General features: G+C 39.8%; 1 long non-coding RNA gene across 1 annotated transcript; it reads left to right on the forward strand.

Moving 5' to 3' along the window:
• On the forward strand, positions 1-27,392 carry LOC112669834 (uncharacterized). Its single transcript, XR_003142594.3, has 3 exons — positions 1-96; positions 8,293-8,571; positions 24,861-27,392. It is a non-coding gene; the product is annotated as an uncharacterized LOC112669834 (long non-coding RNA).

The raw sequence follows: 27,392 nt of genomic DNA on the forward strand, positions 1-27,392 counted from the left end.
AGAACTCCTTCTATCACCACTTCAAGCTCCAACAGGCAGAGAAAAATAGCATTGAAAGTTTGGTGTATCCTCCTCATTCTCCTCTTCTTCCAAACTGTGAGTTACCTGAGCCTTGCTCTCTCGTGTATAAAATGGATGTGGCATCTTCTACCCATTAGGTCTCGGCAAGGATTAAGTGAGATAACATAATTAAAAAAAAAAAAAAACAGTCATTGGAATACGGGGAGGTGGTAAACTTTCCTTTTCTCCCTCCTCCTTGCCGTTCTTTCCTTCTTCCCATTTCCTCCTTCCTCTATTCCCATTCTTTTCCCCTCTTTTCCCCTCCTCGTCCTCCCTTTTCTCTTTCTTATTTGATTTTGTAGCTCTAGAGATAGTAGCACTGTGCCTTCTGTGTAACAAGTATTCAGTAAATGTAGAGCCCAAGAACCAGGGCTAAGTGTGCTGATGGTGAGCAAACAGGACAGGCCGCTATTACACACTGCAGGATGATAAAGGCACACATCACACTGGCATTGACCTGCTTCTCTTCAGGGTGGCAGTGCTTGGTCTGAGCTGCTGAAGGTCTTTCTGGCAATGGTGATAGGTTATCCCTAAACGCACTTGCAACAAGGCTGGCAGGGTCTTTCGAACAGTCTGCCGATTCTGAGCAAAGCTAATTAAAGCATTTGTGAACTTAAGACTTAAGCCCTTGGCCTTGTTAGCACCATGCTCCATGCTATTGACTTTTTTCTCATTTATGATGCCAGGGCTCAGTGTTTTATGTAGGGAGAAAAACAAGCAGAAGATTGTCCATGGCCTGCCACTGAGGAGGTTGGGGTCCTCTCACACTCCCCCTGGCAGGTACAGGGATGCCAGGCTGGCCTGCCACTGAGAGCGCCCAGGGAATGGGGTGAGGGTGGCTCTGTGGCACAGCTGTCCCCGTACTATCTGAGGATGTGGCCAGACACAGCCCCAGACGGCCCACGATGAGCAGCCTACGGCATCTGGTGTTTGCCTGTCTGATCCGCAACTTCTCTGGTTTGTTCCTTTACAAGAAGATGGTCTTGGGAGCAGTAGGGATCCATGGCTGTTGGGTGAGGCCCGTGTGCTGGAGGAGAAATCTGTCACCCGATTTTGTTGCCCATTCTCTCTCCTTTCTGAACAAGTCTAATTAGAGTTATACTTTTGCCCAAAGACATGATGAACACTCTAGGGAACTACTCAGACGTAATAATAACAAATGAAAAAATATGTGCTTATTATCTGTTTGTGCTTTCTAAACTGAAATCATTAAGTTCTCACACATTTTTGAGGCACTTACAATGGTTCCACCATTCTCCCTAGGTCTTAAAGGAACTGATGCATGGCGAGATTGTGTAAGTATTGCCCATGGTCACATGGCTGGTTAATGGTGGCATCCAGATTTGAATCTGTGTAGTTTGGCTCCAGAGCCTTCAACACAACACTATACTGCCTTCACCAATCATAACAGACAAATCAGAGTGTGATCTTAATGTGTATATTCTGCAAGTGACAACTCTCCTCATCGCAAAGACCTTGCATTTATGACAGGCTACGGTGTTCTGCTCCCCCCTTCCCCTCACTTTCCCTATGACTCTGCTTCCTGTTCCTGTCACAGGATCCTTCTCCACAGAGCACATTGGTAGCCTTTATAAAACGATTCCAGCTCTCCCTGAGCTGAAACGTATTTCTACAATTCTCAGCAATCACCATCACCAAGCTCTTATTGGAGAGAAGTTTGAAATATTATTCCTGAATTTGCTGATTAGAATAACTACATTTGACTGTATATGTTGGCATTCATGCTTCTCATGTGTTTGTGTTTAAATGATCTGTATTTTCTCCTGGAGCCTCCAAAGGGCTACGCCCTTTAGGAGGTATTGGCTCCGAGGGCCCATTAAGGGCACAGTCCCTCCAATGGACTTTATCCAGTCAGCATGTATTGTGGTTTGATATGAGTCAGATATTGTGCCAGCTTCCTACTGATGGCATCGTCCCTCTGTCCCTGGGGAGGTCATCATTCAGAGCTATTGATATGCAGGTTTCCCATATAGCAGCACGTAGGTTGATTCAAACTTTGTTTTGGGTCTAACCTGGAGCTATCAGTGGGAAAGAATTAATCATTTAGAACTTTAGATTTGGAAGGTTCCTTTTTTACTTATTTTTGCTTAATTTTTGAAGATTGAGTTATAATTGACATATAACATTGTGTAGGTTTAAGGTGTACAGGAAGTTCGTTTGATACATTTCTATATTGCAATGTGATTACTACAGCAGTGTTGGCTAGCACCTTCATGGCTTCATGTGATTATCATTTCTTTTTCCTGTTGAGAACAGTTACAATTTTGTCTATTCACAATTTTGAAATTTCAAATTCAGTATTGTTGACTACGGTTACTATATTTTGCATTATTCCCCTAGAATGTATTTATCTACTAGTTACATATTTGCACCCTTGAGCATCTCCCCAGTCCTTGGTACTCATCATTGTACTCTTTGTTTTTACAAGTTCAGTTTTCTTAGATTCCACATATAAGTGATTTGTCTTCCTTTGACTTATCTTACTTTAGCATAATGTCCTCAAAGTCTTTCCATGTTGGTTCAAATGACCGGATTTCCTTCTTTCTCAGGGCTGAGTAATATGCAGTGGTGTATATATTCCACATATTCTTTATCCATTCATCCGCTGATGGACATTTAAATTCTGGGTCCCAACATCAAGACAGGTTTTAATCTGGCCTCAGATGATGCCAGATCATCCTTCCTGATTCTCTAATATTCACTCCTCTCTGTCCAGTTCTTCTCTTCCTCCACTCCTGCTTCTCTCCCTCCTTCCCCTTGCTATCACCCTCCTTTGGCCTAGACTTACCCCTGTATTTTTCCCTATCTTTTAAGTTTCAGCTTCTTCTCTTTTCCACATAGTTAAAAAAGAACCCCTGAGCAGATGAGAAAACAACTTATTTCATTGCTTTTTCATAGCTAAAAGGTATGTGAATAATTTTATATTTATCTGCATTTACAAAAATGATGAAGATAGGGCAAGTCTGGGAGAATATTTTGGTAGTGGTAAAGAGATAGGTAAATAGGATCTGTAGAAATAGACATTTTTCAAATTTTAATAAGGGAATATATTTTCTATTCTTAAGTTCAAAGCTAACTAAGGAATAGATGTAGTAATATTTGCCAGATTTTACATTTATTAAAAGCCAGGATAGACAGGGATAATAGCATAACTCAATATTTATGATGCAGCAGCTTCTACATAAATATTAAAATGAGGCAGTTATCATCAGGACTATTTGTTGTTTATATTTGCTTTCAAATTTTAATGAACACAAATGCTACTTATGTGGTAAAGTTCAATACCTGAAAAAATAACTCATTTGTCCATTAATGAATCCAGTCATAGAACTGTCATGGGAAAAAGTTATCTTGAAACTAAATAATAATTTGAGAGGACATCAAAAGACTTCTGCTTCCTGGAAGATGGAGTAGATAAACTTTTCACGGTTCCTCTTGCTACATGGAGAGAAGGCAGGTGGGCTGGGGGCGATGGCAACTGAGAAATGACATGTCACTGGGTTTCCTGGGTTTTTTTCTGTCTTATGTATCCTGGACAGGATACAGGGAAGGCCAGCAATCTGGAAATGCCAGTGGACACAGTCCAAAGGACAGGGAAAAAGGGGCCACCCAGCTTAGTGCAACAGAAATCTTTTATACAATAAAAGTTCTGCTCTTGACAAACATCATAGAAAATCTGTGGTGCCATCCCTCCTTTCACTCTTATGAGGTGTAGCAAGATATCTCAAGCCCACTCTGCCTCTGGTTGCATCGGACAAGGACAAGGGGAGCTAGCATTCTCATCCATTGGGTGGTAATGCATATGCTCCTCTCACGCACACTCCCTTTCCTATGTGATGACCCCTACCCCATGCATTGTCAGTGGAGACAGCTTGCAGCACCTTGACTGCACCTGGCAGTAAGGAGGTCCCCTTCCTCTGCTCTCTGGATGGTATTAGGAGGCCTGGTGGAGCATTGGGACTTGTGCCACCACTCAGCAGAAACAAGGTTATTCCCCCAGACTTATTTAGTGTCCATGGAGAACATGTGGGGATAGGGCCTCTGTAAACAGGGTGGTGACAGCAGAAGCCTGGTGAAAAGCCTGAACTCCCTCCTTTGCAGCAGTAAAAATGAGCCCTTCCTCCCTCCTGTGGTAAAGGGGGCTAAGTAGGGAACCTGGACTTCCACACCACCTACAGAAATGAGGTGTGCTTCCCTTTCCTGCACCAGAGTGGTGTTAGAAAAGGCCTTTGAAATCATGAGATTTTTTAAAAAGATTTTATTTGTTTATTCATGAGAGACACATAGAGTCAGAGACATAGGCATAGGAGAAGCAGGCTCCCTGCGGGAAGCCTGATGCGGAACTTGATCCCAGGACCATGGGATCATCACCTGAACTGAAGGCAGACACTCAATCACTGAGCCACCCAAGTACCTCGAAATTATGAGATTTAAATAAGAAAAGTCTTCTAATATCCACAATTCCCAGGTTTCAAATGGAGATCACTTATTATAATAAATACCAGAAAGATTACAAAATGAAAGACAAAAGAGAATGAAAATTTCCCAGTGCAGGGATGACATGGTTGTCAGAATTATTTGATCAGAATTATTTGTAAAGCAGACGGCATAAAAATACTTCAACGAAGAATTACAAGCATGACTGAAGTAAATGAAAGTAGAAAATCTCAGCATGGAGGGTGGTGGGGAAGGGAAGATCTAGAGAAGAACCAAATGGATATTTTAGAATTGAAAAACATAATAACTTTAATAAAAAATTCAGTGAGTAGGGTTAAACTCAACAGCAGATGGACAGAGACATTTATTGTTCTTAAAAATAGATACATAGGTATTACTCAAGCTGAAAAACAGAAAAAAATAGGTATGAAAAAGAAAACCCTCAAAACCCCAGAGTCTTGGGGATGTGTGCAACCATAATAAAATATTTAACATTTGTATTATTGAAGTCGCAGAAAGGCTTTGATAAGTTATATATACAGTAAAATGCAAAGCACCCACTAAAAAAAATGATGTAATACTATATACCTAAAATTGCTTCAGATGGACCAGAATGGAATTCTCAAAAAAAAAAAAAAAAAAGTTCAGGTAATCCATCAAAAGGCAGGAAGAAGAAAACAAAAATAAGACACAGAGAACAAACAGAAAATGAAACATAAAATGGCAGACTGAAACCTAACTGGATCAGTAAATATGTTAAATGTGTACAATCTAACTACACAAATTAAACATAAAAGTTGGCATATTTATAAAAACATAACCCAACTGTATGCCTCTCATGGGAAACACATCAAATATAATGACATATAGAAGCTGAATTAAAAGTATGGAAAAGGTATGCCATGCAAACTTAAATAAAAAAAAGATGTATAAGTGGATATACCAATCGTCAGATAAGTAGATTTAAGAGTAAGAAAATTGACCAAGGGGCAGCCCAGGTGGCTCAGCAGTGTAGCACCGTCTTCAGCCCAGGGTGTGATCCTGAAGACCCGGGATTGAGTCCTATGTCGGGCTCCCTGCATGGAGCCTGCTTCTCCCTCTGCCTGTGTCTCTGTCTCTCTGCCTGTCTCTCTCTCTCATGAATAAATTAATAAAATCTTAAAAAACATTGACCAGGGAGAGGGACACATAATGATTAAAATGATTAAATATCAATCCACCAAGAAGACATGGTAGTAGCATTAAATGCATCAGTATCAGAAAACAGAACTGCATAACATATATTCATGATTATGGTTGGAGACTTCAAAACCTGCTCTCAGTAATTTATATAACTATACAGAAAATTAGAAACAATGTGGAATAACTGAACAAAACCATCAATCAAAGGGATCCAATTGGCATTTATAGAACACTTCATACAACAATAGCAGAATACATGTATTTTTTAAGTGTCCATGGCACGTATAGAAGGAAAACCATATCCTGGCTAGAAAGCAAATCTCAAAAGTTTCAAAGAACTGAAATCATAAGGAGGGTGTTCTCTGCTCACAAGGAAGTCAAACTAGAAATTAATAAGAGAAAGATAATGCACAAATCTCTTAATAGCTGGGAACTACACATGTCACATAAGTCATGGATCGAAGAGGATATCTCCAAGAAAACTGAAAACAAATGCATTGAATTGAGTGAAAATTAAAATACAACACAACAAAATTTGTGGGAACAGCTAAAACAGTGCCAAGAGGGAAATTTATAGCATTAAATAATGACATTAGATAAGAGAAAAATATCTCAATCTAAGAAATCAAGCTTCTACTTCAAGAATCTAAAAGAAAAGAACAGCATAAGCTCCAGGGAAGCAGGAGAATGAATGGAGATGCTAAAGATAACAGAAATAAATGAAACTGAAAGCAGAAGAATGTCAGGTCTTTAAAAAGATCAATACAAAAGACAAGATACGTATACAACACATGGCCTTGCTGAACCCATTTATTCTAAATGGTTCTCAAAGTGATTTTGTATATCCCATGAGAATATGGAATATGTAGGCCATTAAGTCATCTGCAAATAGGAGCAGTTTTATTTCTTCCTTTCTGATCTACATGCATTTGATTTCTCTTTCCTGCTTTTTTTTTGTGCTGGCTGGACTCCCAGCATGATGACGGATCAGACATTCTTGACTTGTTAGCAATCATAGGGGAAAGCATTCAGTCTTTCACCACTAAGTGTTACATTAGCTGTAGGTTTTAAAAATATGTTTGCCAAGATAAGGACGTCCTTTATTTCTCTTTTTTTTTTCCTGAAAGTTTATATGACACACAGTGCTGGAATTGTTAAATAATTTTTCTGCAAACATTGATACAATCTTGTGGCTTTTTCCTCGTTAGCCTGTTGATAGGGTGGATTACATTAATTGACTTTTGAATACTGAACAGGTCTCATATTCATGGAATGAATTGCACTTGGTCATGGTGTCTCCTCTTAAAATGAAATATTAAACAAACAAACAAACAATCCAATTATAAAATGGGATGAATTCATGAAGAGTCATTTCACCAAAGAGGATAAACGGATGGCAAATAAGCCCATGCAAAGCTGTTCAGTATCTTTAGACATTAGGGAAATGTAAGTAAATACCCTGATGAGATATCACTAGACACTTATTACAACAGCTAGAATAAAAAGCACGAAAATATCAAATGCTCACGAGGATGCAGAGAAACTAGAGTCCTCACACCCTGATGCTGTAATGTAAAATGTGAAATGATAGAGCCACTGTGAAAATTGGCAGTATATTTAAAAGTGAAAATATGCTTACCATATGACCCAGCAATGGCAGTCCTAGGCATTTATTCCAGAGAAATAAGAATTTGAATTTATGTCCATACAAAACTGTACATGTTGTTCATAACAGCTTTATTTGTAATATTGCAGAACTAAAAACATCCAAGACATCCCTCAGTAACCGAATGTTTAAATAAACTGTGGTAAATCCATTTCATGGGATACTACTACATGGAAAAGAGCAGACTATTGATATATGCAACAACTTGGGTGGATTTCCAGAGCATTATGCTGAGTGAAAAAAATCCAAGGTCGCAATATCGTCATCTATTGCATGATCTCATTATATAATATTCTTGCTATGACAACATGATAGAGAAAAGTAAATGAGACGTCGTCAGTCAGGATTTATGGCTGGTGGGAGAAAGGGGCAGATATATATGATAGCAAAGGAGAAGCAGGTGATTATATGAATATGGAATTACAATGTGATAAAAGAACATAAAACGGCATATATATATCTCATATATATACACATTTATATATGTCTCACCAATATCAACTTCCTAGTTTTGATATTATGGTATAATTATAATATAAATATTGTGATAAGGGGTAACCACTGGGGGAAACTGGATGAAGGGTACACCAGATTGCCATGCTATCTCTGCAATTTCCTGTGAACCTATAGTTATTGCAAAATAAAAGTGGGCAGAAAAACCCATAAAAGGCCAAAAGCAAAACAAAACAACCACAAAATGTTAAATCTCTTTGAAATGAAAGGAGAAATCTTTCAGATGAACTTTATTTTTTTCACCTGGTATCACCAATTATAACTGAGAACCAGAATGGGTAGATGGAAGAAGGAAGGAAGGAATGGTAGATGGGAGAATTATCCGCTTCATAGTTTGCTGGATTTTTTTTTTTTTATTTTAGGCTCTGAGTATTTATCTTTCATTTAATGTCTGTTTAAATTTGATTCCACAGCAACCGTGGCTACCGAATCATTGTATGGAGACCTGCTCATGTTGAGGCAGAAGGTCCTGGCAGCCTCTCTGGTCAAATGCTCTGAAGGAACTTGCGGAAATGCGATGTGCAGAAACCAGATCAAGCACATTTGGAACTACACGTACAGAATAAGAAATCTGAAAACCAGCAGTATCTGCTCACTGGTTTATCTCTCCACGCTGATTCACTAGAGACGTGAGGCGCTGGGTGCTTCTCAAACACCTCCACATTCCAGTCTCTTCAGAATGCAGCTGTAAGGTAAGGCTTCCTCCTTTATTTCTGTTCCATCACAGATGCTCTACAGCTTAGGATTTGCCAATCACTTCTGTCATTTACACCAACTCTGGCGTATCCAAGAGCAGCAGCTGCAGCCCAAATGTCCTGGCTTTTGAGACGTAGTAGTAAACGTTTCTCTGAGCAACACCACCGTGTCCTCTTAAATCCAGGCCACCCTGGCTCTTGGGACACAGGCTTCTCTCATGGTGCCAGCCACAGTGTCCTTCCTTCCATCCCCACAAACGTGCACCTAGCTAACGGGCAGGTGATGCTCTATGCCCGGTACCTGCCCCCCAACTGTGCAAATGAGAGAGGCAAGCTGTAGAAGGTCATATGTTCACATCCTAGCTCAGACTTCGAGTTTGTTCTAAACCGGGGCTCAGACTTGATTCCCAATTTGTGATTTACAAGGCGCACTAGGTTCTCCTACCTGATCAAATAAAATTAGCGCTCGTGGCTGCTTCCGTAGATAACAGACAGGATGCAAAGGGGAAGCAACGAGAAACAAAACTATTAGTCTTGCTAACCGCTGCTGTAATGATTATTATGGACAAGTGGGAATCACCGAGGTGATCCTCGCAACTTCCACCCGAGTTAACCCTACCAGGGTGAAACAGTGCAAACTTTAAAACATTATTGTTGTTATCAAGGACATGTCATACTTAGGAATGCTTCCGTGCCACTGAAAGAGATATGGCATCTTTAAATTACCGGGTAACGTAGATAAAGGCCTGGAGCTCTGCCAAGGTAAAAGTTGTAAAACCGGATTGATTTTTGCTACAGCTTGCTAAGGGCTCCCCAGAGCCAGGATGCAACGTTCAAATATAATAATTGATAGTCTGAAAAAATATTTCTGGTAAGTGTGCAGAAGTAATGCAGAGCCCTGCCTGAGATGAAGTGAGCCTTTGTGTTCTTGGCAAACTCTGCAACCAAAGGCACCCGGATCCAAGGCACCGCTTGGGTCTCTGATCAGAGCTCCCGGGCTTCCTGATCCTTCGGTCCTTGCTCCCCCACCTCCCTCCACCTCCTCCTGCCTTTACTGCAGCTTCCTCCAGCTGGAGAGAAAATGGTCTTGGCCTTCAAATGGGGCATTTGTTAAATGCTGTTGTGGAAAAGTAATTATCCAACAATCAGACCTGTATGTGGGGGGAGAAATCGCCTTCGTTAATACCACCTTGGTAATCCCAGGGGGCGGAGGGGTTCGAGTTAATCTGACCCCTTTTCAGTCTTGCCTTGGTGAGCTGACCACCCCAAGCTGTGAGTGTGTGTGTCTAAATTGCTCGGGATTCAATTGAACACATTAAAATTTAAAAAGGATTTAACTGAAATTTTTCAATAGCTCCTGAGAAGGGGGATAATTTATTAGCTTGGAGTAAATTAAAATCTCAAGCAGGGGTAAAGACTTCGAAGATTGCTTTAATACATTTTATATGCTTTCAAAAGAAATGTTCTTTTAAATGGTCCAAAAATCAGCTAATTTTGTCCTATTTAGCAAATTACCTCCTAAGGCCACAATGTTGAAAAACTTAACAATTATTTTTTTTTAAAGGGGAAAAATAGAGGAGGGATAAATACACACACACACACACACACACACATACGCACACACACCATGCACCTTCCATAGGAAACAACCCAACCCTAAATTGCTATGTCTTTTCTATGCCACAGTTAAGATTTTTTTTTCTTTCTTAATTCAAAAGTCGGTGAAACATTTGCTTTACCTTCAGCTGGGCCACACAGGGGACCTTTTTTTCCGCATGGTGATTGTAGGCAGAGGAGGGTCTAAGGTTAATGGAGGGCACTGGCGGGCTAAGCCCCCATGTGCTGTGCTGATAATTTATACCTTTATTTCAGGCCCCATTCACCTGTGGAGCAGTAAGGCCACGGAGGTGAGGTCAACTTGTTGCTCTGTTCAGCCCAGAGGCTGTCCCCATCCTGACAGGAGATTTTTTGCTCTGAATTATCTGTGTTATAAAAGGCTCCTTCCCAGTTTCTGCTGACATTCTGAGGCTAAGGGGAGGAAGGTTGGTTTTCCCTCATCTCTTTCTTCACTTTTTTTTTCCCTCTGATGATAAACAATATTTTGTGGTTTGCATTTTGGAGAATTTTCTTTTGTTGTTGTTTTTCTGTTTTTAAATTCTTTTCCAGTTTTATTGAAAAATAATGGACACGCATCCCTATGTAAGTGTGAAGGCATGATTGTTTGATTTACATGCACTGTGAAGTGATAATCACAATAGGTTCAGCCAACCTCCAGCTTCTTACAGAGATACAATGAAAAGAAAAGAAAGAAGAAAAAAATATTTTCTCTTTATGATGAGAATGTCCAGGATTTACTCTCTTAACAACTTTCTTATATATCATACAGCAGCAGTGTTAATTTTAGACATCATGCACATCCCTGGTACTTGCTTGTCGTACAGCTGGAGGTTCATACCTTTTCCTGCAATTCCCCTTCCTCCCACTCCTCACTTCTGATAACCATCAGTCTGCTCTCTTTTTCTGTGAGTCAGTTTTTTTGTTTTGCTTTTTTTCCCCCCAGATTTCACATATAAGTGAGATCTTATAGTATTTGTCTCTGACTTATTTCAATTAGTAATATATCCTCAAAATCCACCCATATGCTTGCAAATGGTGAGATTGCCTTGTTGCATTATGGCCGGAAAATATTGCTATATATATACATATATATATATCCCACAACTCCTTTACCCATTCATCCATCAGCAGATACTTAAGGAGTTTTTAAGAATTTTTTTTTTAAATCATGCTGCTATGAACATGAAGGTGCAGATATCTTTTTGAATTAGTGTTTTAATTGCCTTTGCATATATTCTCAGATGTGGAATTGCTGGATCATAGAGTTCTGTTTTTAATTTTCTGAGGATTCTCCAGAACGCTTTCCACAGCGGCCGCACCGATTTGCAATCACACCAGCAATGCACAAGGGTTTCCCTTTCTCTACATCCTTACCAGCATTTGTTATCTCTTACCTTTTTGATGATGGCCATTCTAACAGGCGTGGCGCAGTACCTCATTGTGGTTTTAATTGGCATTTCCCTGATGATAGTGATGTGGAGCATCTTTTCATGTGCCTGTTGACCATCTGTGTATATGTTCTTTGGAGAAATGTCTATTCAGGTCCTTTGCCCGTTTTGTTAATAGAGTTGTTTTTTTTGGTTTTTTTTTTTTTTTTTTTTTTTTGAGTTGTAGGAGTTCTTGATATGTTTTGGATTTTAACCAGTTACCGGATATACGGTTTCCAAATATCTTTGTCCATTCCATAGGTTGTCTGTTTACTTTGTGGATGGTTTCCTGTGCTGTGAAGGAGTTTGCAATTTAATGTGGTCCCACTTGTTTATTGGTTTTATTACTTGTGTTTTAGGTATCATATCCCCAAATCATTATCCAAACCTCTATTAGGGAATTTTGTTCTAGGAGCTTTTGGTTTCGGCTTACATTTAAGTCTTTAATACATTTTTTAACAAGATTTATTTTTATTTATTTATGATAGACAGAGAGAGAGAGAGAGAGAGAGAGAGGCAGAGACACAGGCAGAGAGAGAAGCAGGCTCCATGCCGGGAGCCCAACGCGGGACCCGATCCCGGGACTCCAGGATCACGCCCTGGGCCAAAGGCAGGTGCAAAACCACTGAGCCACCCAGGGATCCCCTCTTTAATACATTTTGAGTTCAGTTTTTGAGTGGTGCAAGATCTGGGTCCAAGATCTGGTCTGGTTACATTGTTTTACTTGTGAATGTCCAATTATTACTATTAGAAACTATCTATTCTCCGTCAAATATTCTTGGTTATCTTACCAAAATTAGCTGACTGTATATGTTTGGGCTTGTTTCTGGGTTCTTGTCTGTGTTCCATTGGTCAAGTTTGTCAGTCTTCATGCTGGTGCTATACTTTTTTTGATGACTGTAGCTTTATAAAATGGTGTGCAGTCAGGGAGTGTGACATTTCCTGCTTAGTTTTGCTTTCTCAGGATTTTCTTGGCTATTTGGGATCTTTTGTAGTTTCACATGAATTTTAGAATTATACTTTCTGCTTCTGTAAAAAATGCCATTAGAAGGGCTCCTGGGTGGCTCAGTCAGTTAAGTGGCTGATTCTTGATTTCAGCTCAGGTTATGATCTCAGGGTCCTGGAATCAAGCTCTACATCAGGCTCTGTGCCCTGCAGGTTTTCTGCTTGAGATTCTCTCTCTCTCTCTGCCCCTCCCCCAGCTCACGTACACATTCTCTTTCTAAAATAAATAAATCTTAAAAAAATGCTATTAGAATCTTGGGATTGCATTGAATCTGTAGGTGGCTTTCAGTCATAGTGACATTTTAACAATATTAATTATTCCAACTGTAAGAATGAAATATTCTTCCATTTATTTGGTCTTCTTCAATTTCTTTCATCAAAGCCTAACAGTTTTTAGAATTGAGTTCTTTCATCTCTTTAGTTAAATTAATTCCTAATTATTTTATTGTTTTTGATCTTTTGTAAATGAGATCAATTTATTTTTTCAGAAATTTTATTATTATATAAGAATGCTACTGAGTTTTGTATGTTAATTTTGTATCCTATAACTACTGAATTCAATGATTAAATCTAACACCTTTCGTTGAGTCTTTAGGATTTTCTATATATAAAATCATATCATCTGCAAATAGAGAAAATTTTACTTCTTCCTTTCCAATTCTGATATTTTTTGTTTTTTTCTTGCCTCATTGCTTTGGATAGGACTTTTAGCACTATGTTGAATAGTAGTGGTAAGAGTGGGTGCTCTTGTCTTGCTCCTGATAATAGATAGAGAAAAAGATTTTAATTCTTTCACCATTAATTATGAAGTTAGCTATAGACTTGTCATATATAGCCTTTATTATGTTGAGACATGTTCTAATTTGTTGAGTTTTTTTTTTATCATGAATGAATTTTGATTTTGTTGAATGCTTTCTCTATATCTATAGTTATTTCTTTTCTTTCATTATATTAACTAATAGAATTAATTCTATTCTCTTTTTACTTTGGTTAGTCTAGGTAAATGTTTGTCAGTTTTGTTTAACTTTTCAAAGAACCAACTCTTAGATTTCTCGATCTTGTTTATCATTCCCCTGTTCTCTATTTTATTTAGTTTTGCTATATTCTTTATTATTTCCTTTCTTCTGCTAACTTTGGTCCCTGTTGTTCTTCTTCTAGTTCCTAAGGTGTTGAGTTAAGTTGCTTATTTGGAATCTTTCTTGCTTCATAATGTAGGTGTTTATTGCTATGAACTTCCCTCTTAGAACAGCTTTTGCTGTGTCCCACAAATTCTGCTCTGTTGGGTTTCCATCTTCATTTACCTCAAGAAAATTTTTAATTTCCCTGTAATTTCTTCTTTGATTCATTGATGGGTCAAGACAATGTCATTGAATTTTCACATATTGTGAATCTTTCAGTTTTCTTCGTTATTGATTTCTAGTTTCGTGCCATTGTGTCAGAGAAGATACTCTATGATTTCAGTCTTCTTGCATTTCCTAAAACTTATCTTGTAGCCTAACATATGGTCTATTCTAGAAAATGTTGCATGTGCACTTGAGAAGAATATGTATTTTGCTCTTGTTGAATAAGATGTTCTATATATGGCTGTTGGGTCCGTTTGGTGTATAGTGTTGTGTTGTTTAAATCTGCTATGGCTTTATTGATTCTCTGTCTGGATGATCTAGCCATTGTTGAGAGTGCAGTATGAAAATCTCAAACTTTTATTGTATTACTGTTTATTTCTACTTTTAACTCTGTTAGTTTTTGTTTTGTATATTTAGGGCTCCAATGTTGGGTGAATAAATATTTATAATCATTATATCTCCTTGATATATTTACTCCTTTCTCATTATGTAATAACCTTCTTTGTCTCTCTTTACTATCTTTAGTTTAAAGTCTGTTTTGTCTGATATAAGTATAGCTATCTTGCTTTTTTCAGTGACCGTTATTTGGAAAGTCTTTTCCCATCCTTTTACTCAGTTTCACTCTAGTTTAAGGCTAAAGTGAGTCTCCTGGAGGCAGCATATTGTTGAATTGTTTCTGTATCCATTTAGCCATTTTATGTAGTACCTTTTTTCTCTTGTGTTTTGATGGGATCTTTTTTTGAGAGTATCTCTGCTGAGGGGGAGTCCATATGCCTTCTGGGTTGTGTAACTGTTCCTACAAAGAAGTTTTCTTTTTTTTTTTTCAGGTTTCTTGGTATCTCATATTATAGATGAAATTTTCATGTTAGTTTCTTAGTTTGGTTTTCCCATAGTACAAGGATAAAGATATAAATTTGGACCCCACACACACTCATGACATAAACCTGAAGTCTTATTTTGTACAGGAAAATTTTTTCTCTCCTATACCTAAAGGCAGATGAAAAGTTACATTGCTATTTCTTCAGGTTAATGGAGTTTTAATTCTTCTTTTCATGGCCTACATGACTCTTCACAACCCCAGGCTTTCCCAAAATGGCTTATTCCAGTTCTTGACCTTGTACAGGTGAAAGGTTTCCCCACCTGTCCCACTTGGGTGTCATAATCCCAGTCCCAAACCCTAAGGTCTGTTTTAGGAAATATACTCCAGTGAGCAATGATGGGGTCTGTTCTAGCTTTGCATTGAGTGCCCAGTTCCTCATAGAAAGTTCCTTTTGTTCTTTTGAATTTGCTTGTGCATTAGAACGTTTTATATCTTTTTCATATGTTAATATCAGGAAGAGATCTCTCCCCATCAGCTGGGTGTGCCATATTGCTGAAGTCTCACACAAATATTTAGAGTATTTAAAGCTGCTCTGTGATGGTCAATGATTTTGTTTTTTTATGTTAAATTTTTTTAGTTTCCAAAAAAGTTGGGACAAATGGCTGCATTTGATGAAGAACTATTACATGACTTTAAGTACAGGAATGACATAGGAGTTGCTTTTTATCAACGATTCAATGTGCCAGGCATTATTCTAAGCACTTTGTTGCAATTTATCCTCACCAATCCTATTATGTGGATACTATCATTAACTCCATGTGAGTAAACCTTTTCTGCTGATTAGGAAACCCAATTAGAGGATAGATTAACTTGTCCAAAGTAACTTGATTGGGAAGTTTTGCTGTAGTACTTAAACCTTAATAGTCTGCCTATAGAGTCCATGGTATAGGTATAGAAATGATGATAATGATTAATAGTAGTTGTATGCTAGAAATAATAATAATGATAATAATAATAATGGCAGTTGACACTTAGTAAGTCCAGCTATATTCCAGAAAATTGTTGAAAAGCTTTTTTTAAACATTCTGTTTATTTATTTTAAATTCATTCAATGTGGAGCTCAAACTCACAACCCCAAAATCAAGAGATGCATGCTCTATTGACTGAGCCAGCCAGGTGCCTCTGTTGAAGAACATTTTATAAATGCACTGATTTATATCATCATAACAATTCCATGAGCCAGTTATTATTCTCAGTTTATAGGTAAAACAAACAAACCCCAAAAGACCGAGGCAGAAGTTAAAAGTCACATAGCTTGTAAATGGTAGATTTGGGCTTTGAATCAGGCATTTGTACTCTGGAGCTAACTCCAAAAACTCATCCTCAGTGTTGGGGAAGAGTGAAAGACTGGTTTGCTGTGTGCTCTAGCCATGCAGTAAGGAAAGGACCAGGATTTGAGCTGAGCTAAAATAATACCATTTGACTCCATGTGGACCCAGGAGAAGAAAAGTCTGGGTTCAGGGAGTACCTGAGTCTCTTTTCCTGACCTTTGGCTTGTGTTGGATCTTAGTGACTTTACTCACAGTGAGTGAGAACAGTTTGGACACAAACATATGCTTTGTTCTAGAAAAGAAATATGAGACTGAGAAGTTCGGTTCAATTTAACTATTATTTCAATAACAGTTAATTGAGGGTCTGCCAATTAAATAACTCAGGAACATCTGTGCTTGCTTTTTGTGAAATGAATTTTCTGCAAAGTGAGTGCTTACCCTTTTATATGTGAGTAAATATTTACATTTAGTTTACTTAAAGTGAAGGGCACCTCACCACCATTTTGTCTAATATATTGTCATTCAATTACATATTTTCCAAGTATATAAAATTCAGTGGAAATTTAACCAGTTATTCACAAAATCCACGGGCCATGCACATCTTGAGTATTATGCTTGCTGTCCTTTTAAAATAAAAGTAAGTTTCCTCATAAACCACCAGGAACTCATAAAGGGGTTGATTTCCTAGAGTCATGATAGATTTGCAGCCATCTATCCAGACCCTTTTACATGGCTCCTCTTTCTGACCATAGACATACATTTTCAAGACAGGTGGCCTGTGTTGGGAGTAGTCTGGGGACATGAATGAGACAAAAGCTAAGTGGCCCACATGGGCACTGAACCCCTAACCTTCGCCTCATTAGCACGAAGCTCCGACCATCTGAGCTTACCCGCCACAGACTAATGATGTGTGCATGGAGGCAGAGCCACATCAATCACATTTCCTGAAGCAAAATTCACTACCCTGAAAGTAACCGGAAGAACCATCCATATAGGTCTTATCACTGAGGGAAAGAAAAGCTATCCTAATGGATGGCTGAAGTGCTTCTTTTCTATGAGGTGTTCATTCATCATCCCATAGCCTAACAGGACTCAAAGATTCTAGGAATTCATATTACCTAATTCATACTTTTAAAAATATACCTATTCTTCCAGTTTTCTCTGGCCAGGGTAGATGGGTTTATGATTCTGATACCTTAAATAGTAAAGCTTTTGGAAGTCCTCGGGTAGGAATTCTTTATCTATTCTCATAGATGTTTAGTGGTTATGCCTCAGCCCTTAGAAGATTTATAAGCTCCTGAAATGTTGGGTGTGTGTCTATGTGTGTGTATGCACATACACAAGTGGGTATTTTTTTCTTCATAGAATATTTATAGTTTCCTTTAGACCCTCAGAGGTGGGTCTTTGCATCTGTGATGCAAAGCCTATGACCTGAAGGCTTAAATCAAATAAAGAAACTAAAGGGGTAAAATGAATTTATTATACATTTATATACATCCAGTGTCTATAAAACAGACACTAGATAAGAAGCCAATTGTCATCTTACTTTTAATGATGGACAGAAGAGAAGGTTGATGCCCCAGGAAACATATGCAAACATCAGATGGCCTGAGATTGGAGGTGTACCTGCAGAAGCAACTATATTCGCCTGTAGAATATATGTGCTTTTGTACATCTTACCAGCAAGCACAGGGGTAATTTACTGAGACTTCACATCATGACACTAAAATTCTGGAACCCTGTATGAAGGATCATGTAGAGTTAGCAGCAATGGCTTGTGGGCTGTGTTCTGGTTTATGGAAAACAGTTGCTCATTTTAGCTAAAAAAGTCCACTTTGAAAAGGAGGAAAAGGGGAACAAATACAGTCTTCCACTTTCCCCTGCTACGTATTCTGGAAAGTTCTTAGAGTGGTGGAAGTGTTGGAATATGTAAATAACCTGGCATCAGAATAGGGCTAGAGCCCTTGCCAGAGGAAAATAAGAATAAGAAGGGAAATGAGAATAGTTTTGCTTTCAGCAAGTTTGTACCTTGTGTATATCATCTCACTTAATTCTGGCAGTAGCCCCAGGAGATAGCTCTCTGTTACTATCGCACTTTTACAAATGGCAGCAAGTAATGTTAAGAAAAATTTAAGTAAGTGACCGAGGGTCAAATATTCACAGATCCTGGCATCAAGATTTGAACCTAGACTGGTCTACTCTGTAGTCTGTGCTCTAAGCCAGGGGTCCGCAAACTGTGGCCATGGGCCAGTTCGAGCCTGCTTCTTTGTAAATGAAGTTTTATGGGAACATGGCAACCTCCATTTGTTTCCCTGTTATCTGTAGCTGTGTTTGTGCTCCAGTGGCAGTGGTAAGGGTTTGTGACAGAGACTGACCCACCCAGAACTGAGGCCCAGAGCAAAGTGAAAATGCAGGGCCTTGTGTGTATAAATTATTAAGAATTGAAAAGTGGTGATAGGAGTGCATTCTACAAAGCACAGGACATTTCTAAGTCTGGGGCCTTTGGAGCTTCCCATGAAACCACCTCTGGGCTGGCAATGTCTACAGCATTACCATACAATTAAAAGTTATAGCTAATTTTCGCTGAGCTCCAATGCTGTCCTGTTCCCAGCCCATGATAAAGCTTCACTGGTCCACAGGCAAGAGCACATCTAGGTGATCTAAATGCACTCAGCATAAAAGCTCTCGTTTAGCTTGAGAGTCTATCCTTGAGAAACTTTTGATGCTAAAATGCCTTTTTTTTTGATGAAATGATAGGAAGAGTAGATGGTAGATATTTGTTTGTCCTATATCTTTAATTGGGAAAATAAAAAGTTTATTAGCTATGTCAAGAATCTAATTAAAAAACAATTACTGGTATAGGAGTCACTTGAGATACATAATGTTAAATGGATAGATTGAAAAAAACATGGTGTTGAGTAAAACACTGGGTGAGGGTTTTTTTAGATTTTATTTATTTATTCATGAGAAACACACAGAGAGAGGCAGAGACATAGGCAGAGGGAGAAGCAGGTTCCCTGTGGGGTGCTCGTGTGGGACTTGATCCCAGGACCTGGGATCATGACCTGAGCCATAGGCAGATGCTCAACCACTGAGCTACCGAGGTGCCCCACAGGGTGAGATCTAAAGCACAATGTGATACACATACAAATAAAAATACTGCATTTCAAAGACTTAGGTATATCAGGGATATTTACCAAATGTGGGGGGGTTGAGTAGAGGGAGATGGTTGAGAATAGAGTTAGAGGGAAAATAATAAAACAAGAGAAGGGTCTTGTACCGACTGATGTTCATAATGTGCCTTAACAATCCCATTGACTGTACTTTCGTCTCCTGAGGTCCAGAGTACAGACCATGCCCCTACTAACACACTAGCAATTCCAAATGCAGAAACACAGCCACCTGTGATGGGCAGGTAGCCCTTGTGTCCCTTGCTGTTTCTCAGATCACCCCAAACCAGTATCCCAATAGCACTTTATGGTTTGCAAAGTAATTTTTTCTTTATTAGCTCTTTGGATCCTTGCAACACCCTATTGCTATTGGTGTTATTATCCTCATTTTACAGACAAGAGACCTGAAACTCAGAAAGATGAAGGTAATTAACCAGTCAACAAAAATATGGCAAACCCAGATTCAGAGACAAGTCTTCTGACTTTTGTATCTATGCTTTTCTCAGTCTCCTCCAAAGGTCACCTTCACAGAATGAGGGTCATCACATGTTGGGGGTGATGGCAAAATTACAAAATGTTTGCTGTTATGAAAAACCTATTGGTGGCCTCTCTAATTGTGCTTACAAATGAGGAAGGCATTCTTTCCTCCGGAGAGCAACCTCTATCTCCTTCCTTATTGTTCTTTCTCTCATCCTGAGATCCAAATTACAGGGCCAAAGTGACCCTGGGAGACAGTTCTAATTTTGCTCCCATTTGGGACAAAAGTCAAATAATTATAGGAGAGATTCATGTTTTAAGTGATCTAATTCTGATTTTCGAAGAGTCCTTAGTGTGCATGCCTACAGCCTTGCAGATGGGCCATTTTTGCTCGTGGCTACCTTGAATCACCCCGGTGCACTGTAATTCTTTTCCTGTCCTCAGAAAAACAGCTGCTCATATCCCAGAGCATACCTGAACAGTGTTATAAAGTTCTCTTCTAGTTGCCCTTCTTTAGGTTAATGAAACCAAGATTCTTTTTGCATTTTCTCACAGACACTATTCCTAAGACCTATTTAACCATTTTTGTTTTCATCCCTTTGCATGTCACACCCTCCCATCACCCCTTTCCTTTAGACATGGCATGGCATATTACAGGGCTACTGTGATAGCTTAGATCAGTGATTCTCAAAGTGTAGGTTCTGGACAAGCAGCATCAGCATCACTAAGGAATTTGTTAGAAATGCAAACTATCAGGGGCCACTCTAGATCTACCAAATCAGAAACCCTGGTGATGGGGCCCTGCAATCCAGTTTAACAAACCATCCAGGGAATTCTGATGTATGTTATAGTTTGACAATTATTTTTCAGCACTCTTTTCCCCCTTTTACTGCAGACAGAACCCCTTTCCAGCCCCATTCGTGTTGGGTGTGGCCACATGACTTGCATTGGTCAATGGAATGTTAGTAAATGTGATATAAGCCTTAAATGTGCTTGTGTGGCTTTGGGTTGGCCCTTGTGCTCCAGTAATTGACCACAAGAAGAACATGCCTTAGCTCCAAGACAGTGTGAATTTACATGGAACAGAATAGCTCAGTTTGTTTCAAAAAGAACTGGAAATAGAAATAAACTCTTTGGATGTCTATCTCTCTTTTAGTCTTGACTCCATGATGGACAGTATATGACATACTGGGAAGCAAATACTTGTCCAAAGAATGAATAGTCTATTACTGTGCTGCTAAAAATAAACAGATAAATAAATAGATGGAGAGAAATGATTAAGTGAAGTACAGTAAACATTTTAGACTAACTTGTTTAGATGGTCTTTTGAACTCTTTAGGGGTAAAATAAAACTCCAGTCACAGCAGATTGAACAAATAAAGCAGAGTAAGTAAATAATTTTCTCATGTTATAGGATGTCTGCAGAGAGATGGATGCTGTCATCGGTTCAGTGGGTTGATGATATCAGGGTCAGCATGTCTGTGGAGAAGGAGCTGGCACTAACTGAGTTGGTCTCATCCTGAGTATTTCAAACAGAGATTATTTAATAAAGAAAGTGTCTACTCAGATGTTGGGAGGGCAGAGACCCAAATAGGAGATTGAAACCCTCTAAGTGTTGGAAACAGCATGAAGGACCAGAGGGATGACAAGGGATAGCTCTGAGGCATATTCTACATAGATTACCAGAGAACTCCAGCAAATCTGAGTTCAGATGCCTACAGCATTCTCCTGCTCATGAGTACCCCCTGAATTACCTTTCTTCACTTCCCACAATGCTACCACTTCTTCTGCCATTACTCCTGGGTAGATCACTTGTATCCACGTCCTTATCTAAAGGTGCTGAAGATTACCCATCATACTTTCAGAAAACACTTTTATTAAATTGACAGGTTCCTCTTTTAGAATAGGTGGTTTTTAACAAAATGGACCTGAAACAGAGAGCCGAGGGGACTTCCTGTGTATTTTTTCCCAGAAACAAAAGCTGAGAGAAGCATATGGTTTATGAAATCTTGATCAGGAAAATGTAAAGAAATTGAACAATTCTTTAGAAATATATTTTTAAGGTATGTTCAATTACACATAACATGACATTTTCTATCCTACTTTTGAGTGTACAGTTCAGTGGTATTAAGCACTTTTACATTGTCATGCAACTCTCACCACCATCTATCTCTTGAACTGTTTCATCTTGCAAAACTGAAACTCCATCCCCATTAAACACTAACTCACCATTCTACTTTCTGGCTCAATGAATTTGACTATTTTAGGAACCTTTTATAAGTGAAATCATACAGTCTTTGCCCTTTTGTGACTGGCTTAGCGTAATGTCCTCAAGCTTCATCCATATCCTAAAGGTTGGAATTCCCTTTCTTTCTAAGGCCACATAAAATTCCATTGTATGTACACACCACATTTTGTTTATTCATTCATCGATGGACATTTCGGTTGCTTTTAGTTTTTGGCTGTTGTGTATAATAGTGCTACAAACTTGGGTGTACAAGAACTCAAACAATCCTTACTCATAGCAGTCTTCTTTGAGAAGTGGATAAAGAAGAGAAACATATAGAATATCAGTTAGTGCAGCTATGCTAAATTTGAATTAATTAATTAATTGTGTTTAGTTAGCTTATGGAAACATAAACAGAGATACCAATTGGATGTCCTGGGAGAGGTCAAGCATGAAAAGAGAAGCCTGAGAATTATGAACCAAGAGGAAATTTATAAAACATTTAAGTGATTTTCTTTTCTTTTTTTAAAGATTTATTTATTTATTCATGAGAGACAGAGAGAGACAGAGACAGAGACACAGGCAGAGGGAGAAGCAGGCTCCATGCAGGGAGCCCGATGCAGGACTTGATCCCAGGACCCCAGGATCATGCCCTGAGCCAAAAACAGACACTCAACCCCTGAGCCACCCAGGCGTTTCTTAAGTGATTTTCATTAAAGTGTGAGTAGAGTGAGATATACTGCTGAGGTGAGGGGGATGTATTGGATTTTCTAGACTCTTCCTTAAGATAAATGATAGAAACTCCACAAAATATAGAGAAATTGGATGGAGAAAGCACCTAGACTGAAGAGAAGATTGAGAACCAATGTTTAATGAAGATAATCTATAGAAGAGCTAAATTAGAAAAATACAAAGGGTCATTTGCAAATAGGATGCAGTTTCTAGTGGAGATCTTGAAATATTGGAATGAAAATATAGTCCTTTGAAAATTGCTGTCAGAGGAAATCTCTAGTAGGAGAGACTGAGAAGTCATTCAGAAAATATTTATTTACTTGTTTCGCAAACAATACTTGGGCACTCTCTGTAGCAGATTATACTTTCCAAGTATGGCCACAACATTTCCCAATACTCTTCTAGAACCTTACCACACTTTCAATGGAAGTAGTCTAATTCCCCTCTCCTAGAATCTGGATAAGCTTGGGACTCCCTTGTACCTAAGAAAATGCAGTGGAAATGATACTGTGTGACTACTGTGCCTAGATCAGAAGGGTCTTCATAGCTTCTGCCTTTCTGTTGGAAGACTCAGTCTTTTTTTGTTTCAAGATTTTATTGAGGGTGCCTTGGTGGCTCAGTTGGTTAGGTGTTTGCCTTTGGCTCAGGTCTGGATCCCAAGGTCCAAGATTGAACCTCACTTTGGGCTCCCTGCTTAGCGGGGAGTTGACTTCTCCCTCTGCCTCTCCCCCACTGCTTCTGTTCTCTCTCTCAAATAAATAAATAAAATCTTTTAAAAAATCACAATATGTGTGTTTATTTTTAATTAATTGAATTTAAATTTAAAAAATACCATCATCAATAAAAAATAAATAAAATTTAAGAAAAAATAAAAAGCACTAAGTCAGTAAAATTTTTTTCATTTGTCTATTTTAGAGAGAGAGCAGGCAGGCGGAGCGACAGAGGAGGGAGGAGGGAGATCTGGAGCAGACTCTGAGCTGAATGTGAAGCCTGATGTCAAGCTCCAGCCTGTGACCCTGAGATCATGACCTGAGCACAATCAAGAATCAGATACTTAAGCAACTGAGCCACCCAGGCGCCCCACAGAATACTGGGTCTTCAATTGTCATTTAGTCATCCTCCTGTCCTGAGACAGCCATGCTATAAGGAAGCCCAACTAGCCAAAGAGAGACCACATCGAGAGGCCCTGAGACCTCTCAATGTAAATGAAAAAGATGCTCAGAAAGCCCCTCCTTGGCTGTTAGACCTCCTGCACCTGCATAGGAGAGGAGAGCTTGAGGCAGAACCGTGGGCAGAACCATGGAGAACCATGGTTAGGAATTAGGCAGGGGTGTTAATTCCTGACCCATAGAGCCAGTGAAAGATAATAAGATAATTGTTGTTGCTTTAAGCAACTACATTTTGGAGAGCTTTGACACAGCTGTGGAGAACTAGGGCCCTGCTTTGGGACCAAGCACTGTTTGAGGAACTGAGGTACAATGGTCTGAAAATAGAACTGTCCTTGCCTGCATGAAGTTTACAGACCAAGTAGAAACAGAATAAGTGAGCATAATTAGGATGAACACTTGTCCAAGGGATAGGATGGAATGACCTACAATAATGGAAGAAAAAAATACCAATGACCACGTGTGGACAGAACTTTCTGAAGCCTTCTGGGTGAATGAGGAGAAAGTGCCTTATATGCAAGATAAGTATGATTTCTTTCCCACTGTCTTGCTGCTGGATAGGAGAGGATTGAGGAGGACAAAGCACCAAGAAAGACAATGTGAGAGGGAAAAAAGAAACTTTATCGCCTGATTGGGACAAGTGTAACTCGAGTGACGCAGAGGTGTTAAATCAGTTCCTAGAGATGGGTTAAATGCTGTTACAGTAATCCCCCTTTTGGGGGCACTCAGGGGTCATGCTTCCTTTCAGGTACTTATTGTTAAACCATGGGCAGAATGATGCCTAGCTGTGGGTGCTTTGTGGCCAGAACAAAGGGCAAAATAAGTGTATATCCCTCTACTCCCCCCACATAATTTATAGCATTTTAATCTTTCTACGTGTCTCTGCTTATGAATTTCTTATAGAATTATTTAATGATGTGAGTTCAATGGGCAATTTTTAAATCTACTTAATTTACCATTTCTTTTCTCAGTGATGCAGTGAAGCACTGAATACCATACCGCAGAGTTGGCAGCCTGAATGCAGGTGAGAGAAAAGCCCTGCAATGCCAGACAATTAATATGTACGCAGGTTCCAACCCTCCATGCCTGGGTCCCAATAACCATGAGAGGATGCTAGGGAGTTTCACAGATCAAATAAGGACCAAGTCATATTAAAGAGACAGCATCAAACATATCTTATGCCCAGTCTTGGAATGCCCTCCATGACTCCAGACATCCTAGAATGTGAAGGGGATGAGTTTTGCAGGGTGAATGCAATGAAAGTAAAGGATCAGAGAATGTAATCTTAAATTGAGTTAGTAGTCAGTAGTCAGGAAAAGGAGACCTGAGGAAGAGGCCCAGTAGCATTGGGGAAACTTGTCCATGTAATAAGCTCGGGAATCACATGGACCGATCTCTGACATTAGTGAATACAGATTGGTAAGCAGGATGACTGTGAGTATTCAAGATTCTTCCGAATGGATCGATCACACTGAGGCAAAGAATGGATTTGGGGGCAATGAGAGGCCACACTGAAGCAGGTGTTAAGGGTCCTGGTCTGGCCTCTTCATCTGACTCACTCCTACCAGCTCTTCTCCCTACACGTTTCCTACCCAAGCACTGGCCAAGCTGATAGATGCCAAGGTTAGTCTCAGCTGCAGGTGAGACGTTCCACTCCTTCCAGACCACTCGGAGCAGCTCGTGGTATCTTTTGGCAAATCAATTGCAGAGCACTCTCGTTCTTTGCCTGGAGCAGACCAGAAGGTCACAGTTTCAAATCCAGGTAAGTAATAACTGAGGGGCATTTCCTCACCTGGGAGAGACTTCAGGCCACCTCTACACAGCCTCCGATGAATGAGGCTCTCAGTCTCAGCTGGCCTCTTCACCGAGAGGTGTCTGCATCCCTCAGTAAATGCTAACAGTTGACAGCGGGAAGAGGAAGACACCACGGCTCTCCTGTCATCTTGAGATACGGGGAGATACATACTGTGGGGACGTGTCTAGTCTTAGGGATGGAAAGCCGCAGACCTCAAAATCGTCAACTGAGCCATAAGCACCAGCATGAAACTCGAACTGGAGAGAGACTCAAATTAGTATCCTAACATGCCTCTGTTTCCTAATGCTCATCCAGACAGAGGTTCAATGGCTGGAAATTATTGAAATGAGGCAGATGTCAAGGGGATGCCGCACATGCAGCTACTTCCCTGCAGCAGACACGGTGCGCCTAACGGTTCCAGGATCCTTGTTAAATCTCCGCATTGTGACTAGTCCTAAAGCACCTGCTGGTGCCACTGTCCTCTCTGTCGCCAAGTCGCGCGAATGTACGAATGGAGTTTTAAGCTCTGGGATTTGCCTGGAGCTGCATCATTTTCCGATCGTTAGAGCCCCGGTGCCCCTCTGCTCCGGTGCGCACATGGGTTCAGAGCGCGATTCCCTTCCTCCCCGCCCCGCTCCTCCCGTTTCAACCGCTCAGCCTCCTCCGGTGACACTGCACGGGGAAGGGAAACCCTCTTGTAATATTTGGTTTCCTGGTTTCTCGACTGAGTACAATCAGGGTTGTTTTGGATTTTTTTAAACCACCTAGATGTAAAGCATCTAGGAGGTGAGGAAATAACACAGCTTTATGCTTGAATGAAGGGGGAGGGTGGCTGTGATTGTTTTTGCAAAGGTGGCTCAAGCCAAGACACTTCTGTCCCCGAGGAGACTACAACTGGGGGGAAACTTAAATACACTTTCCTCCCCCCCCCCCAAATCTGTAACCACAACGATGCCTTGCAACATTTCCCCTATTCTGAGGACTGCAGCCTATGTTGGTAAAGATGCTCCAACAATATTTCCTACTTCAGGAGGGGGTGAGGGAGACCATCCAGAGGTGGAAACAGATACAATGAAACTACTAGTTTTCTCCAGGGGGGCGGGGGGTGTTGTCTTTATACTTAGGTAGGATCTATGACCAGATACAACAAGTTTACAAGGGAGCTCTCTGTTCTAAAACACTACTGATAAAACCTGGGTACTGTCCTATTTCACTGCGGCCCCCAGAGCCAGGGCTTTGCTACAGCCTGGGGGACTCAGGTTCTACTTCTCACTCACCAGCTGCCTGGTGACCCAGCATCATGTGACTTGAGCAGCTCAACAGAAAGACCTTCCTCCTAAAGAATTGCAAACACACCCACACTACTTTTTTTATCCAGGCAGTGCACATATTATTTTATGTTAAATATTCAACATAAGTTAAATACTGAAAATATGAAAGAGAAACAAAATATTGCCCAAATTCAGTATCTGACCATCCCTTACTTTAGAGCCAGGTTGGAAAAACCAGGAGGATGGCTTTCTTAAATTTACGTGAGCCTTCACTTCTTATTCTAAGAATAATTCTTTAAGAATTATTCTAAGAATATCGCTTAGAATATGTAGTTTTGCGGGGTCTGGTGGTTCAGTCGGTTAAGCATCTGCCTTCGGCTCAGGTCATGATCCCAGGGTCCTGGGATCGAGTCCCGCCTCAGGGAGCCAGCTTCTCC

Source organism: Canis lupus, chromosome 10, assembly GCF_003254725.2.
Source record: "Canis lupus dingo isolate Sandy chromosome 10, ASM325472v2, whole genome shotgun sequence".
Lineage (NCBI taxonomy): Eukaryota > Metazoa > Chordata > Mammalia > Carnivora > Canidae > Canis > Canis lupus.